Source organism: Anomalospiza imberbis, chromosome 13 (genome assembly GCF_031753505.1).
Source record: "Anomalospiza imberbis isolate Cuckoo-Finch-1a 21T00152 chromosome 13, ASM3175350v1, whole genome shotgun sequence".
Classification (NCBI taxonomy): Eukaryota; Metazoa; Chordata; class Aves; order Passeriformes; family Viduidae; genus Anomalospiza; species Anomalospiza imberbis.
In genome coordinates, this window is record NC_089693.1 from 7,782,771 (window position 1) to 7,800,642 (window position 17,872).

General features: G+C 48.4%; 1 protein-coding gene across 1 annotated transcript in view; it reads left to right on the top strand.

Moving 5' to 3' along the window:
* Positions 1-10,275: 10,275 nt before the first annotated feature.
* Positions 10,276-17,872, top strand: part of ABHD2 (abhydrolase domain containing 2, acylglycerol lipase) — a 37,343-nt gene continuing 29,746 nt past the window's right edge. The window contains exon 1 of the mRNA XM_068203735.1: positions 10,276-10,349. The gene's annotated coding sequence lies outside the window, so the exon portion shown is untranslated. The remainder of the gene's footprint in view (positions 10,350-17,872) is intronic.

The window sequence follows — 17,872 nt, forward strand, 5'->3', positions numbered from 1 at the left end:
CGAAATAAAAACCTATTTTTTTTTTTATTATTAATTTGGCTCTATCATTTTATTACCTATAACACTTGCATGTAGCCAGACTTCTCTGTTTAGTTTCTTGAGAAACAAAAGGCTTCCACACTCTGCCCTTTCCACCAAAAGGGTAACAGTTTCTTTAAACACAGCTGTACACTTAGGGATGCTAATGTTTAGGAATTGGGAACTTCAGGACTAATCAAAAAACCTAGATACGGAATATCCTTGGGGCATGGAAAGCTCCATAAGGCTACTGAGAGCCCTTCTGGATATCAAAAACTTTCTGATTTGAAAGGAAGAAGGCAAAGGGCAGCACCATCCCCTGGTTTTGCTCTGCTGCCCGCTGCTGATCTTGTCGGAGCTCAGATGAGATTCCAGCCAGTTTAACTTCCAAGTCCTTTGCTCTAACCTAAATAAACAAGATTATACCCAGCTTAGAGCTGGTGTGTCTGTGTAAGGTACTTAATATAAGCACCTTTATATAACCCCCACTCTGAATCCTTTGCAGTCTTTAAGGATTTACCCATGCTTATCACCAGCAGAAAAGGTGTTGCCTTCATCTTCATTTGGCAGATGGGAAACCAAGGGCTGGAAGGGCTCGAGGGAAGGACATATCTCCCTTTATTTTTTTCATCCAAAAGCTAGACATGGAGGTTTGGTCTCTTACACACATGGATGGCCTCCTCAGCCAGTGGTAGCAGCACCACTTCCAAAGATCATTTGTAAATGCTACAGCAGGAATTACCCTGGGAAATACCTGTCTCCTCACTGATGATGGATTAGCATTGACCTCAGGCCAGGATCAAAGCCCTTCCGTGGTGGTGGCTCCCTGTGGTGCATCTCAGAGCACTGGTCCAGGACAGACGGGGCATGCTCCACATCCCAGACGTGCCTTGCCCTCTGTAGCCTGTTGCTTGGGAGCATCAACCTGTAACACGAGCCCACACTCTGTGGTACACCACGGTGCTTAATCTGCTTAATCGAAACCCCTGATGGATTAGAAGCTTCGAGCAGCCTGACCCTGCCTGAGCACTGAGCAGATATCACAGGAAGATAAACCATGCCTCTTTGTTCTTTTTCAGGAAGCTCTTTGCAAGCTCCTGCCTTGACACAAAGCACTAAATTGTGTACTTGATAGCTTTATTATCCAGGTCCCTCTGATAACCCAGGTTTCTTTGGCAGGTTTCTGATCCTCACCCTGTTACCACGCTCACAAGACCCTTCCTTACTCAAGCCACCAATTTGGTGCATGTGCTTCTGGCATATGTTTCATGGAAGGTCCTCCAACGCCTGCAGGGCTTAAGGCAAGCTCACAGTCTGATTAAACACGGGCCTGATGGCGCTAATGCTGTATGAATATGGAACAACACTAATGAACTCTAACGAGCTAGACCACAGGGTTTGTTTGCAAGAGCCCAGAACCTGTCCTACCGGCTGGTGGAGAAGAGGCAGTTTGCTCATTACTGCACGCTCCCCTCCCGCCCATCCATGCCGAGAGAGGCTCTGCCCAGGTGGAGGCCTTATTAATTTGTAAAGTTGTCTTTTGATCTCTGTATCTCAAAGCATAATGAGAAGGTTTGAACTCTGCCCGTCCCACCCTCTCCATACCTCCCACTTGCTCTGATTCCCCCAGAACCTGGCAGACAAGGGGAGAACTGCCACAGCTCTAGGATTCACTTCTTCCTGGAGAGAAGCATATTTGTGGCCTTCTAAAACACACTTCAGTAACCACAACCATGGCTGATGTAGCAGGAAAGCACCAGTCCCTGCACACCTTCCTTTCACACACGCACCTGACTCTGTGAGGGAATCCAGGGTGACCACATCTCAAAAGCAGCTCCTTATTCCCTTGGTTCCCCCAGGCCAAAGCAGCCCTCAGAGGCCACCTGGAGCCACTTGTGCCCCTAGGTGTAGAGGCTGGTGAGCATTGATGAAGGATGTTGGCTCCCATAGGACCTCTGCACTGGAAGGAAGTTCCTGGTGACCGGTAGCTTCCGCTGGAGCTGCTGCAGGAGCTCCTGTGCTGGCAAAGATCCTAACATCTCCCTCATCCCATGACCCATCAGAGCCTTCCCCTTATGATTCTGTCTCTCTCCCATCCGGGATCGATCCTGCACTGCTGGCACACCAGTTGAAGCTCCTTCTCAACCACTTCCTGCCCCTTGGGCTGCAGCCTCCAGAGCCACAGCAGAAACCGCAGCAAGAGCTCGTTTGGCACCACACTCTGTGTCCAGGAGAGCTGGCTCAGCCACTCAGTTACTCCTCTCCCATGGCTCCTCCTTCTCTCAAAAGGAAATAAAAACAAGCTCCAAGGCAGACATGTGTCCCCAATGAAACCCATCTGTCAGAGCCATCGCCACGGTCTCACTGGGCTCTTGCCTCGTCAGGGTGTCCAGCCCCGCCATGGAGAAGCGCACGTAGCCAGTCCCAGGGGCAGCACGCACCCAAGGGGACACGAGGCTGGAGCAGGGGATGCCACGGGATGGCCAGGCAGCTGTGTCCTCTCCGAGCACTCAGCCTGGGGCTGTGCTACCTCCTTTCTCAGCAGCGACAACAACTTCCAGGCAAGGAGCCAGCTGATAGCTCTGCACAGCCACAGATGTCTCCATGCAGTTCCCACAGACACTGTTTGGAGCGGTGAAGAGCTCTCTACAAGAAACAAGAGTGGGCTGATGGGCAGGGGTATCCCCCCATCTCCCCTAGCTGCTTCATGAATTTTCTCCAAGTGATACTTCCTAGCGCTTAGTTGTGTGACCCTTTTAAAGACTCCCAAGTGTTTCTCCCTCCCTGCCAGGAGGTTTATACCAACATGTTTTTACAACAGGCATTCAGTTAGTCATACTCCATATGTCCTCTGCAATCACCCCTCCTTCTCAGTGGGATCTCCCATCACATCAACTACTTTGTCCAGCCTCCAACAGAGCCTTTATGAGAGCATGAACCCATTTGCCTTCTGCCATCAACTCCTCTTCCAGGCATTTTCACATTTCACTCTTCCCTCTCACCTCCTTGTTCTGCCCCACAGATCAGTTAATAATAGTAGATCCCACCTATTCTGCGTTTGTCCAGTGCTCTTGGAGAGTTAAGCAGCTGCAGTTCCAGTGCTGAGTCCCTCTGCATGTCCCCAGCTGGCAATGGGCTGCTAACCTGAGAGCCCCAGCAGTAAAATCAGTGACTCTCGCTGCAGACATCAGAGCAGACACAGAGTGAAAACATGTGGGTTCAACAGCCCCTCAGCTCCTAACAGGGCTTTGCAGCTTACCATAGCATTCCCTTTGGTCCATGCTCGGGGCCAGATTTGTTTGTACCTCTTTAAGATGTCCCTCAGGGACCTAGGGATGCAGCCCCAGCACCTCCTTCAGCACATGTGGTGGGGCCAGAGCGGTTATTAGGGGCTTGTGTGGTAATCTGTGTCCAATTTAGGAAGCTCTCTTCCATTCCTTGCTAACCCACCTCAGGACTGAGGTAGAAAACAGAATGGAGGTCACCTGCATCAAGATCGGATGTTCATTTCTGTGAGTAGGGCTGGCTTCTTGACACTGTGCTGTACACACAATTCACCCAAAAGAACCCCAGAACCTTCCCATGACCCTCCCAGAGGGAGGTGCCGTCCCTTTAGCTGTGAACAGGGCTTATTTGCAGTCTTCCTCCTCTGTTGTCTGCCTGCATCTTCTCACTTTTGGTAGGTTGTTTTCTGCAAGACCTGAGGACATAAGAACATACCTGCCTGTGCTTCCTCCTGCTCCAGCTACGCCTGCACATCTGTCCCGCCTGCTGCGGTGGGGAGAGCAGCTCTGCCAGCTGTGAGGACAGTGACCCCAGCCGCAGGCCGGGCGGCAGGGCTGTGTTTTGCAGAGCACGTGCAGCCCCTCGCAGGAGGCACATTTGCTCCTGCTGCCTGTGGTTCCTGGCAGCCTTTCCAGGGAGCAGCCCTCAGCTCACAGAGCTGCTTGTTCGGGAGCATGTTGTGTTTTTGCCTGGGCTTGCAGCTGCCTGTCAGCTGCTGTACAAACACAGCCCTGTCTCCCATCTCCCCCCGGCCTCTTCTCACTCCTCAGCTCTGCTCTTTGCGGTGCTCAGGGTTAGCCACACCTCAGCTGGGTAAACAGGGGCTGATCCTGCCCCATCAGACAGGGGCTTTGCAGCCTCAGCTGCCGCAAGAAAGAAGTGCTCCTTTATTTTTCTCCCAAGTAAATCTCCCTTTCATCATTCAGCAGATCTGAAGCCCTTAATTAGACACAGCAGTGAATGTGATCCTCTGCATTGGTTTCATCTTCTATTTTCTTTCTTTATCCTTTTATTTACTTTCTTCACCCTTCTATTCTCTGCTTTTATTCCACTCAGCTTCCTTATCTTCTGATATGTTCCTCATTTTCTCAGTCCTTTTACCCACTTTTTGCTTTCACACCCATCTGAGAAAAGCCACCCTTCCTTTCTGTATGTCACATTCTGGGTGCTAAATAATAAACTAATGAACTATTCTGGTCTGAAAAAAAAAAAACCCTGGAGGTTGTTCGTAACTCCAGCCAGCACCTTAGTCTTCATGTCAGCTCAGAGGCAGCATTTCCTGCAAATTTCTACCTGGCTCTGAAGGGATGCTGAGCAGGGAAGGAGGAGGACACCCATTCCCTGCAGCACAGCACCCTCTAGCCTCCACCAGGACGGTAGCTCTTTCCTCAATGAGAAGGAAGGAAGGACCTTCACCATCATCACTCAGCTACGCATCCTTCCGTCCTGCCACACTCCCCACACATCCAGCCCTGCTCCCTGCATGTCCAGCCCTCCAAAACTCCGACAAAATCCTCCTGCAGCATTACTGCAAAATCCCAGGACGGATTTAATGGGAACTCTGGAGGTCCGGATCTTAAAGCTGGTCTGCTCTGAGGAGACATATGGCAAATCAGACGTCATTTCCCAAAAATTGAGACATCAGTTTTGCAAGGTGGAGCCCGCAATGAGCCAAGGTGAAGTCAGCCTGGAGATGGGGTCATTTTACAGCATCAGCAGCACTGTTGATTTCCTCCAGCCCATGCAATACATTAACTCAGAAATGGTAGAGAGGGAAGTGCTGCTCCTGCAAAGCCTGGTAAGGTCAGCCAGAGGAATGGAGTGCAGTAGCTCTGCAGCTGCTTTGTTTTCTTGGGACACTGATCTGCAGCCTTCCAGATGCCTGCGCATGGAAAAGGGTGCTCAGGTCACCCCTGGCCATGGTGGCAGACCTTCACTGCTTGGCTGTGACTGCCAGTGCATCTCCAGGATGTCATCAGGCAGATGGAGATGCTCTGGATTAACCTTTCATCCCAGCCATCCCACTGCGCTTTCCATCTTCCTGCTCTCTTACCCACCTTGCCAAACCATGCTCCTGTGGATCCCACCAGCCTCACCCACAACTCTCCTCCCTGCACCAGCATCAAGCCTGTTTCCTCTCACCCCTGCTTTCCTTCTACACCTCCAGGAAACAGAGCTCTGGCCCTCTGCTCCCAAACACCACCAGTCATTCTCCCAAATCACAACTGTAACCATTTCTTTTGTACTCACCATCATTCAAACACTGTTGTGTTCTCCCTCCCTCCCTTCCTCCCAGATCTATCCCAATTCCCACTATATTGGCACAAAGTCAATCTTCCGCCTCCACTCAATTTATTTCCATGAATATTGCTCTCTAGGAAAAGGCCCTTCCCCATTCCTCAGGCAATACTAAAATTTGGATTTTCACAAGGGGCTGCTAATCCCATTTTTCAGTTCACTGAGCATTTCAGTTTGCAGGATTGCAACCCTGCATTCTCCTCAGGCACCACTACTACTATGGAAACTTTTCCACAGAAAGCATTTTGCAAGCAGCCACTGAAAAAAAAAAAACCAAACCAAAAAACCCCATAAAACTGTGGCCTTAGCAGACTCTTCTGCCAGCTTTCTGAGGCAGGACAATCACAGTCTTTCCAGACTCCAACCTCAGGAACACACTACAGTGGCAAATGTCAGAAAGACCACTTGGGATTAAACAGAAGACCAGCGGTTTCCTTTATTCAGCAAGACATCTTGGAAACTCTCCAGGAGAAGCTCATACATCCTTCTGGCTCTAGTACATCCATTTGTTGAATCCACCCTACTTTCCTCAGAGACGCCTCCTCTCCCTGCTCTCGCTGCCTGCCAGACACCTGCTGCTCTGATGCCACCTTCCCTGCACAGAACCCCTCTGCTTCTGCAGGTGGCTTTAGGGACAGGTGCCACACCAAAGCACTGCCTGGCTCCTGCAGCTGTATCTTAAGTTACAAAAATGTGTGAAAGGGGCAGAAACAGCTGTAAGTGAACAAGAGACGGCATTAGAGGTGGCTGCAGGGAACAGGTCTGCTCAGCCTGGCAGATTTTGGTGCAGAAGGTATCCTGAAGGTAGGAATTTCACCTAACCAGACTCTCTGGAAAATTCCGTAGTGTTGTGGCACAGGTTCCTTTCAGGGAGATACAGATGGATCCTTCTCCCAGACCACTGAGTTTGTTTGTGGAGCCAGGCAGGTTTCAAGTGCCATGGAGCACATGAAGCAACCAAAAGCAGGACCAGTAGCACTGCTGATGCCAGGGAGTGGTTTTCAAAACCTCTTCCTCTGGGCAGCAGCTGTGGCTGGATGTAGGATAAAAGCAGTGAGCTGGCTGCTGGGAAATTGTGGACAGAAGCAGCAGAACACAGCCTGGTAAAGTGCTCAGCTCAGTGGCTTTTCTCTTTTGGCCTAAAGATTTTGGTAATGCCATAACCCATCTGCTCTGAAATGATAAGTGATGCTCTCTGTACAAGCAGGCTGAGCCCTCTCGGGTTTGGGAGAAAAACAAAAAAAATGAGTCATAAAGTTTCTAGCAATGGCCTTCAGCCATTAGAGGAGACCAGAGTCTATGGTTTAGAGGGGGCAAAAAGGTGGAGAGCAGTACCCAGAAGGGCTGAGGTCAGTCACTTCAGTTCTATAATTAGGAAATAAATAGCATGCTAAATAAACCCAGAGTAGAAGCTTTTGAGGAGTGTGACAGAGCTGGAAGTTGGCAAGGAGCAGCTGAATGAGAATGTGATGGAAAAATACTGATCAGGTGGGCCACGTGCCACCTCCCCAGCTGGTTTGTATGATGCAGCCGTTCTCCCATCCCTGGCACTTGCCTCCATATGTTGCCAACTCCTCAGGACAGAGGCTGGTCTATTTAGAGCTCTGGAAAGTGCCCATTACTCTTTTAGACACCATTTTCAGAAAATATCTAAGAGTCCAAAGAGCACTGTGCCTCCATATCCAACAGGCTCGGGAACAGCATGGCTCTGCAGCCCACAAGCCAAAGCCTCACTGGCACTGCAGGGAAGGCAGAGCAGGAGAAGAGGGAAAAGCATTGCCTTTATTTTCGTCTGCAAAGCTTTTTTGTGCTCACATGTCACTGACAGGCACTTTGCTTATTTTCAGCTGGCAATCAAACCCTGCCTAAGAGGTGTTTTCCTTTTTGCTCCTGCTACACACTGCCATAGATGAACACCCTGATGTTTCCTCTGGCAAAAAGGTTTCCTCAGGGGTGCAAAGTCTGCAGGAGTCCTTCAGCACACAGCAGGTTTGCTGAGCAGGAGAAAAGCTGGGCTGGGGGAAATGAAGCAGAAAAAGAGTTCAGAGTTGTGGCAGCAACAGCCAAAAGAGAGAGGGATATGAAGAACAAAAGGCGATTGTCACCACGGTGTTGCATGGGGGAGTCTCAGGTTGGTTCAGCAGCACGTGGAGTTCTCTCTGCCTGGTACCTTTCCAATTGCTGCATTTTAAAAGGTGGGATTTTAATTAGTCTCTTTTTGGCCTCTCTGTACAGAGGTAACTGCCTACCCAAAGCACCAGGCAAAGCTGCATTCTTCCTGTGCTTGCAGTTTCCAACATGTACACTTGTCCACTTTTGCAGTAGCCACACTGCTCAGAGAGGGATCCTCCTCTCTCCAAAGCATTGGGGTGTTCCTGGACACTCCCATCCCACCTCTCAGCAATACCAGCAGGCAGAAATATCTGCTGGGCTGAAGCACCTAAATCCCTCCCTAGAAGGCTGGAAATGAAGCTCAGCTCTTTCCAGCACTCTTCCAGCACTCTTCCTGGGGATGGCTCAGGCTCCTGCTCAGATGGCATTTTCTGAGTGTGACCAGTTTACTGTGCGTGCCACAGCCTTGCTCCTGCCTCTGGGCCAGAGCGCTCCACGCGCGGCACGGGCACACGCGGCTGCTGCAGCAGCAACCCAGCAGAGCCCACCAGCACATCAGCCAGAGCAACTCCCCACACACTCAGAGGGAGCGCAGCTTCCTTCACAAGCCACAGCTCACCAGCTGTTTTAACAGCCCAAAGTCGGATTTGCATTCCCAAATGTGCTTGCTTCCTCCCAGACATCCCTGCTCCCACGCTGCAAGGTGCAGCTGGAACCCCTCAACACTGCCCAGAGTGAAACACCAATGACTTGCAGTGGTTCTTCCCTCCCTTTCTGGAGACACAGCACCTTTTACATCACTTCCCTCCTTGCAATAAACACAGCTCAGGATTTTGGCTCCCACTGCCACAGCAACCTGTAAATTTATGCTGCCACCTCTTCAGTGTTCACCTCTCCTCAGCAAGAAGTGAGCAGCAAGTTTGGTTTGTTTTGTTCTGTGACAGGTCCGTTACAATGTTCTCTTTTAATAGCTGAGCTTCTCTCAAGTCCGAGAAATCTCCAACAGTCTCAAGGACTTAAAATAAAAGCCTTGCCTGGAGGCTCAACTCTGGATGGAGGCGTATTTTCCTGCCCGGATCTGTTTTTTCCTGCCTGGATCAGATGGTGAAAGAGCTAAGGTACACCTGGAATCAATTGGACTGCAATTTTCTGCAATCAACCTCAAACACATTCCTCAAATACCTAAAGTTGAGTCTGATACCGGATGTTTATCTGCCAAGCCTATCTGTTAACTTGATCACAAGCATAACTCACTGCCTTGAGACACACCAAACCTCAGCCCAGCTGAGCCACCGACAAATTTAACAACCATAAACCCTGAGTATTTTCACAAGGTTAATTAAAAGATAAGGAATACAGCTCTGCTTAACTGAGTGGTGTGGGATCACACCTGTAGCAAGTGTGGAGAGAGGAGGATGCTGTTTGTTCTGCCACCTTCATTCCAGAATTTCCCTCTCTGCCCTTACCCAGAGCTCCCTCCTCCCCTGTGACTCAGGCTACAGCAGTTACTCATCTCTCCACGTACACAGCGCCCTGGAAAATGTGACTTGCTCCTTGAGAGCTTTCTCCACGTAGGAAGCTCCAACACCCAGTAAACAGAGGAAACATTTAAAATATCTGAAATGAGAGGAAGGATTTTTCCATCCAGTTATATAAAGCAGCCATTAACACAACTCAGAATGGTTGATGTTACCAGCAACGTAACACAGGGCTCTTTTGGAAGGATACAAAAAGAGTCGGTTTATAAACATCGTATTGTGGACAGTTTTTTATCTTATCATTTATTTTCCTCCTAGTGCCTTTCAGATGGGGCAGATCCATCTCCCTCGGAGTGGGTTTCGCTGTCCCAGTCACAGACCCCACTTGGGCGGACAATGCTGAGCACTCGGAGGGAGCAGGGCAGGCCCTTCACTGCTGCTGCCACAGCCCAGGGCTGCTCCCAGCGTTTGGCACCCAGAGCTGGCCTGTGGGCCCACCCCAAACAAACCCAGCCACCATTCCTGAGGGCCCAGCCACCATTTCTAAGGCTCGAAGATCCTGTTTCTAAAAATCGCAGTATTATATGACCAGCACCCGGTACAGCACACGGCTCATCGGCAGCCTGGAGGGATTTTTAGTCCTCAAGACCACCGAGCTCCATGGCACTGAGGAGCAACCGTGTTCTTCAGCTGGAGCCGCTCGCAGGCTGCGTCCCCCGCGCCGCGGGCGGTGACTCTGGCGGCAGGAAGCGGCTGAGGCTGAGGCTCCTCCCAGCCTCGCACCCCGCCGTGCCCCAGGCCCCGCTCTGTCATGGCCGCGCCGCCGCTGTCCCCGCCGGCGCCGAGAGCCCCGCCCCCGGCCCGCCGCCGCCAATCAGCGTCCTCCGCCCGACTGACAGGCGCCCGAGCCATTGGACCCGCGGTGTCCCGCCCCCCGCTCCTCCTCCAGCCAATGGCACCCGCGCGTCACTGATGGAGCGCCCGTCCCCAGCTCGCCTTCTGACCAATCGACGCGCGGGCCTGGGCGGAAGCGGCGCGGCGGTGGCCAATGGGAGGGCGAGGGCGGCCGCTAAAGGGCAGCGGGCGGCGGGCCCGCGGCAGACGGGCGGGAGCGGCGGCCGGAGCTCGCGGGGCTCTTTGCGCTCGGCCGGGCTGCAGGTGAGGTGGGCGCGCCTTCCCGCAGGGCTCGGGGGAGGCCTAGCCTCCTTCCCGTTCCTCTCGGCAGGCCTGGGGGGCTGCCCCGCGGCCGGGTCTGTCCCTGCCCAGCCGCCGTCCTGCCGCGCACCGTCTGCACGCCCGGCCCCGCGTGTTTATTGCCCGGGGGAAGATGGGGATGGTCCTCGGTGGGGCGGTGGCGGTCAGTGTCCGGTCTCCTCGCGGTTCTCCCCGGCCTTGGAAGCTCTGGGAGGCGGCGGTGCGGTGACAGCTTCCACCTTCGCTGCCTGGGGGTGCGAGGCTGTGCCGGGCAGGAGCCGCGGTGGGAGCAGCGCGTCCCATCCATCCCTGTGCTCGCTGGGAGGGAAGGCCGAGCTGGGATGCGCTCGGGAGCTGGGTGCGGAGCAGAGAATGCTCCTTGCGTGAATGAGAGCCAGGAGGATTGTGCCCCTGTCAGGTCATACTGCTTCTGCTAAACGAGGCTCTTCCCTGGTGCTCACGCTCCAAGGTCCTGACCCTGCCACGAGCATCTTGCATCAGCTTCAGACCCCCTTTTGTTGCCTGCTGTGTACCTGCTTTTTACCCTGTGTCATGGGACTCTGCTCCATCGTGCACCTTCAGGTGTAATGTGTGAATCTCCTCCAGCACAGAAATGTCGATGTATCTGTCACAATTGATGAGTTACACCTGCTGAGATCTCTCACCTGATGCTTACTTGTTTGCAGAGGTATGTTAGGAGCAGCTTTATTCATGCAGTTGTGGCTGGAGGGATTGCTTTCTTTACTTTCAGTCTCGTGTAGGTTCCCTTAGAGAATTCATAGCAGCTTCCTCTTATTGTTGATGAACAATTGTCACTGGTCTGGCAAGTATAAAGATTCCTGTCAGCCCCTTAGATTGCTTTTTGGCTTTCACAGCACTGGTGTGTCCTCCTGTAACAAATGTTCCTGTCTTGTTAGTCAGCTAACTGGTACAGTGTGTTTATCTTACATGCCTCATTTATCAATTATTATCATGCTCAGCCATGTTCATAATATTGCTTAGGTTGACGTGTTCTAGTCCCTGCTGATGTGGTGTCCATAGAGCATTCAGTTAAGTTGTTTGCATTTGTGATATCTTGTTTTTAGACTTTCTTTGATAATGTGTGTTTCCTGTGCAGGCAGTTTTGTTATTGACGAGTAGTCTTGGGTTGCTGTCTTATCTTCCATGAGTCACCTCTCTGTGGTGCTTGCTTAGGTCTCATATCACAAGAGAAGTTTCAATAGCTTCTCTTGTCTCTTCTTAGATCAGTGGACATGCAGCCATTCTTCTTATTCTAAACATCACTTATTTTGGTCTCAAAGTCAAGAGTAAGAACAGGAAGAACATGAGAAGAGAAATAAAAGCTAATGTTTCAGTTCTTCCATTCTCCTGTCTTAGTCTTAAGAATCGTTGCTTTTGCATGGGAGGTCTTCTGTGTTACTGGGTGAATTAGCTGCACAGAAGATGAGGCTAACCGAAGATTGTGCCAGATTGTCTTTTTTAGGTGTAGAAAAGATGTGGAGAATGTGGATAAAACCTATCTTGCAGAACTGTTTCTGATGAAACTTAAAAATTAGCTTGTTCTATTCTTCCTGTAAAAGCTGCATTTCTCTATTCAGAGAATGAATAACAGCTTAAACTCTTAGTGTTTCATAAAGCTGCTTTATTAAACTTGTCATGTGAAAACTCAGAGATTAACAGATTGAAAGAGTTTTTCTGGGATGTGGCACTGGGAAGGAAAGATGGCAAAATAACACCCTTTGACCTTGACACAGGCATATGGAGATGTTTTCCAGCCATACTCCAGATGGGATTTGGTGTAGGATAGGAAATGGTTAGAGCAGTGAAATGCCTGGGTGCTACTGATTTACATTGTCCTGTTACCTTTCTTCATCCACAACTCTTGCCTCTTGATCCAGGCTTTCACACTGCCAGCTCTGGCAGTACCAAAATTTGGATTAAGCTAACTAAGAACAGGATTTTTCAGTCTCTCGTAGGAGTGTAAGGGCTGGGTTCTTGGCTGCTTGTAATTCCTACTGAAAGGTGCAAAGACCAGCCTGAAATTAGTCACTTGGACTTTTCAGCAGAAGCCTAAACAGTTGTGATTTGTTAGTACTTTGGAGTCTTCATCTTCTTCTGAGTTTCTCTGGAAGAATGTGTTCCATAATGTGTTACAGCTCTGAATTGCTGTTCTTAATGTGCTATAGTACAATTGAACTTCTGTGCAAGTATTTACCCTTCTTCTGCCTATATATCTTGCAAAGTTTAAGGTTATATGCAGTTAAACATCTGAACAAACTCAGCTGATTGATTGAATTTCAATTGATTTCATTTCAGTGTGCAAGGGTACACTGTCCTTCTTGTGGAGAAGCAAAGCCCCACTTGCCCAGCATATATGGGTGGCAGTGATGGTACCCTGTGGGGCAGCTATCTAAGCCTTTTCTGGCTCTAGGAAGGCTTCTACACCCAAGGGCTTATCTTTCCTTCAGCTCCCTCAGTTGACTTAATAATAAAGATTCTCTGACTGCCAGCCTTACTCTGCCAGTATCAGGCAGCAGTAATTGAAAATGCTTTGCAAAGCAGTTCAGTACAAACCAGGTGCTTGAAACATCATTGAGCTTGAGCTCTTAAAGGTAGTGGCAGTGGACAGCAGTGCCAGACTTGGCAGAGAACAGAGTTTTATCTGTATCTCTAGGCTGACCAAGTGCTGTTGCCTATTACTCTCTCTGCTGTTGAGTAATGCTTTCATTTCTCCTTATCATGGGTTCAGTCTGACTAAAACAAATGACGTTGACAACTTCCTCTGTTAATGTGTGTTGAGCTCCTGTAAACACGGAACTTTTCTGACATGTCTCATGTCTTATTTGCAGGTAACTGAGCTACAGCCCTATTCAGGGCATCAAGTACTCAAAAAGTGTAGTACAGGCTCCTCATAGGAAGGGACTGACTGCTGCTTAGAGGCTCGCTGTTGAATAGCTTGTCCTGCTTCTAAACTTGCCTCAAAGCATCCTCAAAGATACTTTTGTGTAGAGCTGCAGGTTCCAAAAGCTTGTGCAGAGGGGGTTCAAGCCTGGCTCTCCCTTTTCTGGAACACCAAGTTCTGTGAAGTGTTGGTTGAGCATATGTGAATATGAAGGGTTGTACTAAGTAAAAAAAGCACATGCAGAGTCATTTACAGTGAACCTCCTTGTAAGAGATAAGGACAAAATGTCCTAAAATACGAGCCTGTAATACCCCTAGCCTGTCACACTGATTCAGCAGGAGAGAGGACAGTGTAGCTCTTTGCACACTGAATTGCTGGTGACTGCTGTACTGCTCCGAAACCTCTCTTTTAGTTGCAGTCTGGGAGAACCCAAGTATTCAGCAGTGGTGGTAGCTGTGTAGTTGTTCTGTCCTGAAAGGTTTTTGCCTCATTTTCAGTGTTACTTGTGTGAAATGATGTTACTCCTCTAGTGCGAGCCTTCTATCTGTCATGGGCAGGCTGTGAGAGAATGACTCTGCAAATCTTCTGCTCCCCTGTGGAGAGGAGCTGCTCATCAGGGGATCAAAGCAAGCAAGGTGTTTAAAGACCTCAGTGAAACAGCACCTCAGCTTTTCATCCTGTTCAATATAGGGGTCTTCAGGCTGCTTGTACTGGACTGTTCTCAAATGAAGTTCTCTTACCTCTGTTGTGCTTTGTTATATGTGGCCTCTCCCTGCTGTGTGTGGAGTATGTTCCCCACTTATTCAGCCCTCTAGCTGAGCAAACAACTGTGGTGTGTTTGGACCTTGAGCTGTTCCTCCAGTATGTTCAGCTGAGCCCTGTGGCAGTGTGGGAATGGAGGGGTTGCAGTCAGAGGATAAATGAGGCTTTAACAATATAATGCTTCAAAATATAATGAAGGAATAGAGCAGACTTCCTTGAGGAGGGTTGGTCTATAATGCAGTTTTTATTAGCTCACTTAGCTCAGTGTGGCTTGATTCCAGCAGCATTCCCTCAACTACTGAGCATGGTTTGTTGTGTTCTCTACAGTCTGTGTACTCCATTTCTTCCCTGGAGCTTAACGCTGCTCCCTGGCACAGTTATGTGGTAGGCAAAGGACACCTGCTAATGCTGTAAGACTGTGCAAAGGTGTTACCCAGCATTTCTCTCTGTACCTAAAAGTTATCTTGCCCTTTTCTACAAGGTCCTGTAGTTACATAACGTAGTGGATGGGGAGACAGTCCCAAGTCTCTGCACCTTATCTTAAAGGAAAGGCTCATGTTATTTCAGCAAACATAATTACTTGACTACTGCAATTAATTGATTTCTGTAAAGTCAGAGTCTGATCCTGTCTTAATCATGTTCATGAGGTGTGTGCAATAAAAGCCAATGCAGAGGTTTTCAGTCCATTTGACACAAACAGGAACCAGGATAAGGTGATGTAACAAGGACTCTACATAGCAACCTTAGCTAGTGTATAAAAGCTGCCTGTCCTGAAATGGAACTATTTCTGATTAGTTAAGATGATATTGTGGGGAAACAAAGGCAGTTCTTCTAGTTAGAAGGAAGTCAAAAACAAGGCTTATTTGACTGTAAATTAGCATTCTTGGATAAGTGAGAGTGCTGAAGAGCCTTTGGCTCTCTTGGCTATAGATTTATTCTTGGGTGCTTTTTTAAGCAACCTGCCTTGGGCTGTACACCCAGCCCTCTGAGATGCTTCATTTCTGCTCTGAAGGTGTAGAATTCCTCAAGGGCAAGGTAAAAAGCTCTAGTTCAAGGCACTTGTCATTCTGACTGTGCTGATGGTTCCTTGTGCTATGAACTTTGTCCTTGTAACCTCACAGTACCTCTAAATTTAGTGTGAGCCAACTTTGTAACTGATGAAAAGGTCAAGTTCCAGTGAAGGCACCAGCCAAGAATATTTTTTTTTTTTTTTTTTTTTTTTAGAGCAGGGTGTAAACAATAGTTGTTAGTTTCTGTACTTGCCAACCAGCCAAATCCTGGCCTGGGAGGGATTTGTACTGAGGACTTCAATAGGCTGTCCGAATGGTGTTCTTTTAAGCATCCTTGTGATGGGGCATGTCAGTGTGCCTTCTTTATTTGGAGATAAAATCTGTCACATGTTGGACAACAAACCTGTGGTGGGCTTTGCCAAACTCCTGAGGATTGCACTTTATCTCTCATGGCCACATCTAACCCTAAACTTAAGTGCCTGAAGTGCTCAGTTAATTCTACCCTCTGTACTTTGAGGTCTGAGACTTAGCTGGCTCTTTTAAATGGCCAGAAGTACTGAGTGATGCATCAAGATCCCAGCATTTGCTTCTGACGTGTTCTCTGAGCCACACTGAAGGTAATGGGAGGTTCTGCACTGGGTGAGCTTGGGCTGGGTAGATGCCAGTCTCAAGATAAGTGGTGTTATGACTTGGTTTTTGTGCATAAGCTGATGAGGCATAGTATTGGTGTGGCCCTAAAATACCTGTGTCTGTAATTTTCAGGGAACAAAGCAGGTTAGACTTAACACTTTGCCATGAAAACAAAGGCATTTTTAACATGGGTGCTGGGAAAAAGGATATGGAACTGTGCAATAAAGCTTGAAGCTTTCTTCGTGGGTCCTCTTACACAGGTTGTGTACTTGTGTAGCTTGTCTTCCAGTGCCTAGTCTGGCAGCCTTTCCCATCAGGACATGTGCTTCAGAACCTTTCTCAAGTGGATTCATCTTCATCTGGATGGTCTCTAAACATCATCCTCTGCATTTAAACTACTGAAAGCTCAGCAGTGTGACACTACCATGCACTTCTTGGAGTGACATTTGAGTAATATGCTGGCATAAAACTTGTCTTTAAGAAACTATGCAGTGCTCTACTTTTACCCTTTCCTTAATGAAGTTCCTTTCCCCATATTGTGGTTCTAAATATCTTACCTGGAGGTGATAAGCCTGTACCTTCTGGTTTTGCAGTGTATCTTTCAGAAAAGTCATTAGCTTTGGCTGATATTAAAGATTATTAATTTCCTGGAAACATTCCATAAAGAACTAACTTCAGCCTTCCTCCTTAAAAAGGTGGGAAAAAAACCCACCTTATTTCTGATCCCAGTCGACCTAGGCACAGCTCTTTAAAGTAGGGTGGGTTTGCTTTTCTCTTGTCTGATATACTTGTTTTCAGAGTTTTATTCCCAAATAGACACTAAAATACATGGAACCAGTCCAAGAAATGTCTGATATATTAGTTAATAAAGTCTGCCTGCTTAAATCTGTCAGAAATGGCCTCTTTGGCTCTTCTGGGTCCTAGTGGGTAAGAGTGTTGCTCTGCTAGGTAAGCTGTCACTGAATAGGAAAGGTTAAAGACTCTCACTGTTGGCCAGGCATGTTTCCAGTGTTGTGGCATCCAGCTGAGCTGAGAGCATCAGTGAGCCAGAATGCTGAGGGGTGGGGAGGCATCCGTGAGGCTTTTGTACCAAGCTGCCCTTCTTGGAAATGGCGTTCCTTCGAGATTCTTCAGTCCATGTAATGGAGAATAGCACATCTCGGTAGTGGAGCCCCTTTCAAAGAAGCCTTTGCTCTTTGTGTTCCATAGAGCTGCATCCTTGTATTAGCCCAAAGCATTTGTAATGCTTCAGTGAAATAAATGAGTCTGCCAGGCTTTCAATGGCTTGTTAAAAGCCCTGAGGGGGGAGGATCCTGCGGGAATGGCTTCCTTTAGTATCTTTGCTTTTTTAATATTGGCTTTCCAGTGTGAAGAGTCAGACTCTGTTTCTGTGGGTGGAGGAGCTGTAAAGCTTGGTAGCTACCAAATCCTGTGCATGCCCTGTTGAGTCACAGCGACTTCTGTCTCTGGAAGTTTCCTTTCCGTAGGAAACCTGAAACTGCAATGTGTACAGGTCTTGGATTTGTTGATAGTTGTGAATTAATTTACTGTACAAGTAAATATTTTGATGATGGCTTTTCCAAGAACCCAGTGTTCTTGAAAGGCTACATAAAGAATTTGCTGTAGCTCTGCTGGCTTTTGTTGTACTTGTATCTGTTTCTGTCTGGAAAGGGTGAGACTTGGGACTTTTCTCATTATGCTTGTACAGATGAAGTGCACTCTGTTAACAGCAATGCTGAAATGTTTCCTGTAGCATGATTTCCAGCTTTTTGTGATGAAAGGGCAAATTAAAAGACCACAAATCCAGCACTTGCTTTCCTGTGATTGATTTTTAGTTATCCCTCACTTAAAATTGGGATTTAACATTGCTTTCGAGGCCTGCAGGTCTTTGGGGCTGTCATGCCTGTAAGTGATGAAAAAAAATTAAATTGTGCAATGAAGATGCTTCAAAATAACATCCTTGGGGCCAAGAGCTTCAACTGCTTTGAGTTCCTCAATGTGGATCTCAAATGCTTTGATGGATGGAAAGGCTTGATTGCTTCCAGTGTATGCTTTTTGGTAATTTTGCCTAGCCTCCCAGAAGTGAATCCAATGTTTTGTATATAGAAAAAGCCAAATGTTTGTCCATTTAGATTAATGGTGGCCCAGTTAGAGGAGATTCTAGATTAAAATTTGTCTGGCTC